The sequence below is a fragment of the Loxodonta africana genome, chromosome 25 (assembly GCF_030014295.1).
Source record: "Loxodonta africana isolate mLoxAfr1 chromosome 25, mLoxAfr1.hap2, whole genome shotgun sequence".
In the NCBI taxonomy this organism is placed as follows: domain Eukaryota; kingdom Metazoa; phylum Chordata; class Mammalia; order Proboscidea; family Elephantidae; genus Loxodonta; species Loxodonta africana.
The window spans coordinates 4,937,895-4,946,008 of record NC_087366.1 but is presented as its reverse complement, the minus strand read 5'-3'; the positions used below and the strand labels follow the sequence as shown (position 1 = coordinate 4,946,008).

Sequence of the window (8,114 nt, the reverse complement as noted above, 5' to 3'; positions counted from 1 at the left end):
CGTTGTTGCTATTGCTGTTATTAGCTGTAGTCCAGTCACCTCTGACTCATAGTGACTTTACCTGTAATAGAATGAAACATTGCCCAGTTCTGAGCCATCTCCGCCATTGTTGATATGTTTGAGTCTATTGTGTCAGTCTATCACATTGAGGCTTACCCTTGTTTTCACTGACCCTCTACTTTACCAACACTGATGTCATTTTCCAGTGATTGGTCTTTCCTGATGACATGGCATGTCATGTGAGTCAATGTTCAGTGTGCTATATCTTGTGACGAACGGGGCATCAGGATTGGAGGAAGACTCATTAACAACCTGTGCTATGCAGATGACCCAACCTTGCTTACTGAAAGAAAAGAGGACTCGAAGCACTTACTGATGAAGATCAAATACCACAGCCTTCAGTATGGATTACACTTCAATGTAAAAAAACAAAACGAAAATGAAAATCCTCACAACTGAATGAATAAGCAATGTCATGATAAACGGAGAAAAGATTGAGGTTGTCAAGGATTTCATTTTACTTGGATCCACAATCAACACCTATAGAAGCAGTAGTCAAGAAATCAAATGACACATTGCATTGGGCAAACTTTCTGCACAAGACCTCTTTAAAGTGTTGAAAAGCAAAGATGTCACCTTGAGGACTAAGGCATGCCTGACCCAAGCCATGGTGTTTTTAATCATCTCATATGCATGCAAAAGTTGGACAATAAATAAGGAAGATGGAAGAAGAATTGACGCCTTTGGATAGTGATGTTGGCAAAGAATATCGAATATTCCAACTGCCAAAAGAATGATCAAATCTATCTTGGAAGAAGCACAATCAGAATGCTCCTTAGAAGCAAGGATGGTGAGGCTACATTTCACATACTTTGGACATGTTATCAGGAGAGATCAGTCCCTGGAGAAGGACATCATGCTCGTTAAAAGAGAGGGTTAGTGAAAAAGAAGACCTTCAACGAGGTGGACTGACACAGTGGCAGCAACAATGAGCTCAAGTATTACAACAACTGCGAGGATGGCACAGGGCCAGGCAGTGTTTCGTTCTGCTGTGCATATGGGCACTGTGAGTCGGAACAAGCTCAATGGCACCTAACAACAACAACATATCGTAATAATTCATATCTATACATAATAATTCAGCACCATACTCTGTCAGGAGGCATCAATATCCACATTTTACAAATTAAGAGAGTGGTTCAGAAAACTGGTAGACATTGCCTAGGAACACAAACCGTCAAGTGGTAGAAGTGTGATTTGCTTGCCAGATGTGAGACTCTAAAGGCCTTGAACTTTCATTAACTAAAGTATGGCACTTTTTTAGAATGGTATTTTCAAGAAAAGTTCAGATCTTCACTATTACCTACGAATCAACTTAGAACAGTAGGAACTTAGTCTCTATTGCCACATAAAAACCTTTTTTCATTTTTGTTCAAATATCTTGTCTATTTTACACTGATCTTCACCATTGCTCATACAACTCATATCAGAAGGGGGTGAAAACACTTTGGGCATAGAAGTAAGGTACAAAGTCCCCACTTCAACTTGTAAATAAAATAACTCCTAATGAAATAACTCCTAATGAAATTGGGTGGAAAATAATGCCATTTCTGACTCACTTTCCACCTATCATTAATCACTGACATTTTTTAAACATTTCTTAATCCCTTAAATATGTTTATGAAAATAAGGGGAAAGGCTTTTAATTAGAACTGTTTTGGAAAATGAGCTTGCATGATCCTCAACTTCAAACACTTTGTCACATAGAGAAAAGTTGAGGACAGAGACAGAGGATGGAAATAACAGTGTGTGTGAAGTTTATAGGTATCTCTTATTAGAATATATCAAATGCTATGAGGCAGTTCTACTATGTCCTATAGGGTCTCTATGAGTCAGAATGACTCGACTGCAGTGCGTTTGGCTTTGATTTTTTTAATAACAAAGTTCCTTTAAAGGTACTACACTTTATGATTTCCTAATGATCTCACATATTCCAAGGAACCAACCACCTTTGCTTGTCATTCTTCTTTAATTGCTCACAAAAGCTTGATCTTTTGAAGGAGTTCCTTTTTTTTTTTTAGCTGAAATGTGTACTCATTTATACTTTCCTCCTTCTGATTTAGCATTTATAGTTCATATTTACGCTAATCCTGATACCAGCTGGCAGATTATCTCATTGTGTTAACTTGCATTAAGATACCAATAAATAAGAGATTATCTCGCATGTGCATAGTTGATTGTTTTTCTTTATTTCTTCTTCATTTTTAATATTAAGTATTTACTGTGAAAATTATTAAGAAGAAAAATTTAAGTTTCAACCATCCTATGCTTTCTCCAAGAATCTTTCCATTTACATCTCCAAACTAAAGCAAATTCTAGAGTGTAAATAATAATCTAATTACTACTTGGAGTTTCTTATATAATACTGCTGAGAAGCCAAAGGCTGTAAATGATAGTTGATAAGAATAAATTGATAAAGAGATGGGTAATAAAGAGTAGATTAAGGAGGAGTTCATGGAACAGTGGTTAAAGCGCTCGGCTGCTAATTGAAAGGTCGGTGGCTCAAACCTACCAGCCACTCCGTGGGAGAAAGATGTGGCAGTCTGCTTCCATAGAGATTTACAGTCTTGAGCCCTAAAGACCAACACGGCGGTGCTCTGGAGGCTGAGCATCCCCTGTGGTTCCCACGGAGCCAGAGCTCTCTTCCTCTGAACCCCAGTGGTCAGACATGCCCATGTCTCAGCATTTCTCCAGGATAGGCCTACCTCAGGAGCACAGCACATCTACCTGTCCATCAGCCACCATTCTGGTTCCAAGGTTGCATTTCTCCACTGGACTGGCGAGAGGGTTGTCAGTGTTTTGCTCCTGGGCCTGCACCCACCTGCTTATTTGAATCCTTGCTCAGTGATGGACTACTCCCTGGCTGCAGCCCTTACTCCCCATAGTCACAAGGGTATTGGACAAGTTGTTACTATGTCCATGGGGATTCATCACAGAAAACTGCCAAGGCAGGCTTCTTGACACTCTCAGCTTTAAATTTTGCTGGTCTTTGTTATTCCAACTATCGTGATGTGGGCATCTGCAAAACTGTTGCATGCTGTGGAAGCTCTGATTTTTTTGTCCTAATGTCTTAACAAATGACTGTACACCTCTTTGCCTCTGCCGTATCAGGCCATTCAACTGAAAATAAGGTGGAAATAACAGATATGAGCATTGGTGAGGGAATCCTCTTCTCCTAATCACATGGTTGTTTTCAGAATTTAATCTTTGAGGAGAAGATTTGAGAGGAATTATATTCACCAAAGAGTGAAATGGAATTCTGTATTCTGGTGAGATGATGGGATGATGAGTCAGAGTATAACTAAATATTACGTATGACCTTTTGCTTTTTAATTTATCAACCTCTTAATATGAATTTAGTTTATTACTATAGGCACATTATGATCAAATCTCTTCTATATTTATTCTGAGAATGATGAACAGTGGAAAAGACTGGTAACTCATAAATAAAGATTTTGCAGAAAATAAGACTGTTCAATTTTTGAAAACTTTCCCCTCTGTTCAGTTGATGCTAGCTACTAGTGGTTACATGTCCTGGGGGTAATTCTCAAATTAGAAAATGCTGATGCTCATATTACTAATTTCTAAACCCTAGAAGGAAAAGCTTAGAGAATTTTTGATTATAGAGAAGTTGCATGTACAGAAGAGGTCCCCTTGTAGAGGTATTAAAATATTACAGATTCTAAACCAAGACTTATCCTTCAAATGTCCTTAACTAATCTGCCTACAAATATAAAACTATGAAGTTACAAACTGTTATTTTATTACTTTGGACATCTCTACTGTGAAAATGTATTCTATGAAAATAACAAAAAATTGTAAAATAAAATGCTGAGTAAAAAAAACATTTACAGTCTTGGAAACCTGTGGGCCACTTCTGTTCTGTCCTATAGGATTGCTATGAGTCAGAATCAACTCAATGGCAGTGGGTTTTTGGTTTGGACCTGGACAAGGGTTAGTAGCAGGTCAATTACAGTTTAAAGCTTACTCTAATTTGAGAAAAATGCTGAATAACCAAGAAAGTGTGACATTCACAATGGAACTTACCATATATTGTGATTACAATAAAATACAGGCATTGCAAAGTCTTTAGAGCACATTTTCTTTTTTGGAATGCTTACAAATCTCTTTAAATGGAAGATCATACTTTTCTCATCACTGTATTTGGGAACTTAGTTAGCCACAAGCTATTAATTAGACTGAATGTGCTTTTTGTTCATGGTATTTTTATATATGTAATTAGCAATAATACATAAAAAGAATATTCTAAAAATATATTTTTAGAAATAAGATCAACTAAATTATTGAATTAAAATTAATAATGCAATATGAAAATTGGATAGTTATATTTTCAGGTTCCATATTGAAGAACTGTCATTTCAATTAAAAAGCAAAAGTATTTAAAACTGAGACTTCAGGAGAAAATTAATGAGTATATTGAAGCATACAGTAAACCAGGCAGAAGAATGAAACCAAGAAAGTGTTGTCAAAAAGAACTCAATGAGAGACAGCCTAAGATGGTGGCTTAGTCAGACACAACTTGCCACCCGCCTCTGCAGCAAAGAACCAAGAAACCAAGTGAAACAGACACAGATGACAATTTGGACACACAGAGTAGCAAATGGAAGGTGGAGAATTAGATCTAATACCAAAGGGAGGTATAAACTTAATGAAAACAGCAAATAAGACTTACAGACTGTAGGCACCCTACAGGCTGGCCAGGCCCAGTGTGGCCATTTTGGGACAAAGTGAACAGCATTCATGGGTGAGATGTACAGGAAAGCAACTTCACAAAATTCCCAATAGGAGGCAGAGACACTGTGTAGACAAACCTGGAGAAAAGTAAGGTTAGCAGAACATGAGCTGTATCTAAGAAGAGAATATGCAGAAAGGTGGGCAAGAGCCCTAGGGATTGAGCTGACCACAGAGCAGGGAGGGTGCCAGAAAATAGGGACAGAATTACTCATCAGCAGCAGTCTATTGACATTTGGGTGGGTGGCACTGGTGGAATGGTCGGTACTTGGAGTGGTGGCTAAAGATGCTCCACCCAGCTGGACTCTGAACAACCCCCCTCTCACATTTTGTTGGGGCTAGGTCCTGATCACCAGCTGCACTCTGTGGGGAATGCCTCTTGACTGTGCCAGAGACCAGAGAACATGTTCATTAACTACCACTTTTCCACCCTCCCCAGGCTCCCAGTGACTAATGGTGAGCTTGCATTTCCCCCTCAACTAATTATCTGTGACATGCATGCTCCTGGGTGTAATGACCTGCAACCAGAGGCTCATGACTGTCCCCACCCATTCCCACACAGCATGAACACCAGTAATCCACACTGTGCACTCACATGCTGTCAGACTTGCAACCAGAGGGTCATACTTGTTCACTTCTACCACCCCTGTGATACACCACCCAATTGACAACCAGCGGTGTGAGTTCCTATGCCACTCGCCTGGTGACCAGTGACCTGTACACCCTTGCTTCATCTCCCAGCAACTGGCGGAGTGCACACACAGCACTGAACCTGGCAACCAGTGAGAACACTCCCTGCACTCACACCCAGGTGACCAAATGGACAGGCACATCACTGCACCAGCAATCTCAGTCACATCCTGACAGATGCCACCTATACATTTGTCAGACGATGAGCAGGTAATCCTAGTGCCCCATCTAACATCCACTCAGTGGCAATAGCACACATCCCACACCTATACAGTAACTGCAGGCTGTCTTCACTTGCACTGAATCCTTTGATTCCCCAACACCTACTGAGATGTCAATTCATCCACACACAGTGGCTCTACCCCATTCATATGGGTAGTACTCTCTCACAGATGATATGGAGACATCCTGCCCTGACCTCCAGAGAGTGCACTAACTGCTAGCACCAACTTGAAAGGAACCCACGAAGGCTGTAGAGGGATCCTGACCACCCAACACTTATCACCCAATATCAAGGAAGAACCTGATCTCCTACCTCCACTCAGTCCAGTAAGGTAAGACATATAAGCCTAACCACAGAGGGCTCGCATGTGGTTGTAACTTATCATACCCACTAGTGAAAGGAAATCACTCCCAGACAACAGACATCACCAAAGTCGCACATCGACCAGAAACACAAAACAATAACAATTAAAATAATACAAAGGAAGAAAGACATTCTATAGCGAAAGAGAGGAAACAAAATTCTAGACACATCAAACAAAACAAAACAAAAAATCAGCACAAAACAAACATACATACAATCAATAAAGAAATATATAAATAAATTAACACCGTAATGCCCCAGAGACAGCAGAAAATAACAAATTATATGAAGAAAGAGGATAAGATAACTCAAACTAGTGAGCAAAATAAAGGGACAGAAAACCTGAGGAAGAAATGGTAATAGAACTACCTGATAAGGAATTCCAAAGATATACATATAGGATCCTCAAGGAAAACACAGACAAAACCCTAGAAAAGTTCAGGAAAACAATACAAGGACAAAATGACAAAATAGACAGTTAGAAACCATACAAAAACAACAACTAGAAATCCAGAAGATTAATAATAAAATATCAGAAATAGATAACTCAATAGAAGCACAGAGAAGTAGAATTGAATCAATGGAAGAAAGAATCAGTGAAACAGAGAACAAATTGCTAGACACTAATTTGTTTGAGGAAAAATCAGAAAAAAAGAATGAAGAAAAGTGAAGAAAGGCTAAGAGTTACGTGGGACGCTATCAAGAGGAATAATTCACACATAATTGGATTCCCAGAATAGGAGGAGGAAAAAAAAAAAAAAAGCACAGGGAGAATTGCTGAAAAATTTACTAGCAGGAAATTTCCTTAATATCATGAAAGACAAGAAGGTTTCCCTTCAAGAAGCTCAACAGACTCCACACAGGAGAAACTCCAAAAGAAAGTCAGCAAAACATATAATAATTAAACTTTCCAAAACTAAACATAAAGGAAAAATCCTGAAAGCAGCTCATGAAAAACAAAGTATCACCTTCAAAGCACACCAGTTTCTTGGCAGAAACCATGCAGGCAAGAAGGCAGTGGAATAACATATAAATCCCTGACATAAAAGAATTGCCAACCAAGACCCATATACCCAGCGAAATTGTCTCTCGAATATGATGGTGAATCTACGACATTCCCAGATAAACAGAAATTAGGAGAATTTGTAAAAACCCAATCCACCTTACAAGAAACATTAAAAAAGTCTTTCAGATAGAAAACCAATGACATCAAAAAACAACCTGAGATTAAGGCACAGAACAGCATCACCCAAATATCAATTTAAAAGAAGAATTCTCAAAAGCAAAATAAAGCTGCAAAACTGAAAACAGGGAACTACAGATGTCAATCTGTAAATGATGATGACTTCAGAACAAAAAACAGTGAATACATGGTATAGTTTAGAGCTTCCATATGGAGAGGAAGTCAAGGTGATATTAAGATATAAGAGACTGTTTTAAATTTAGGCAGATAAATTTAAATTTTAGAGTAGCCAGAAAGGAAATCAATAAATCTAATCTACTAAACATAATAAAGAAGAAAATAAAAAAGACTCAGCAAACACAAAATCAGGAGCAATGAAGGAAATGAAAAGAAAATCCATAAATGAAAAGAACTTAGCACTGAAAGTTAATTGGAACAAAGGAACAATTAATACCACAAAAAGAGCACAAAAAATGTTAGCATTAAATTCATTTCTACGGAAAATCACACTGAATCTGAATGGTTCAAGTGCACCAGTCAAGAGACGGAGAGTGACAAAAGGACAAGAAAACATGACCCATTAATATGTTACTTGCAAGAAACACACCTTAGACACAAATATATAAGTAGGTTAAAAATCAAAGGATAGAAAAAAATATCAAGTAAACAGTAACCAAAAGACAGCAGGAGTGGCAGTAACAATCTCTAATAAATAGACTTTAAGTCAAAATCCATTATAAGAGACAAAGAATGGCATTATATAATGATTAAAGGGTAAATCCACCAAGAGGACATAACCATAATAAATATTTGTGTACCCAATGACACAGCTCCAAAATACGT

The 8,114-nt window shown here is 38.2% G+C and overlaps 1 pseudogene; it reads left to right on the top strand.

Annotated features, from left to right (window-relative positions):
- The first annotated feature begins 1,018 nt into the window (after window positions 1-1,018).
- Window positions 1,019-3,134, top strand: LOC100655924 (succinate dehydrogenase [ubiquinone] cytochrome b small subunit, mitochondrial-like; annotated as a pseudogene).
- Window positions 3,135-8,114: the final 4,980 nt, after the last annotated feature.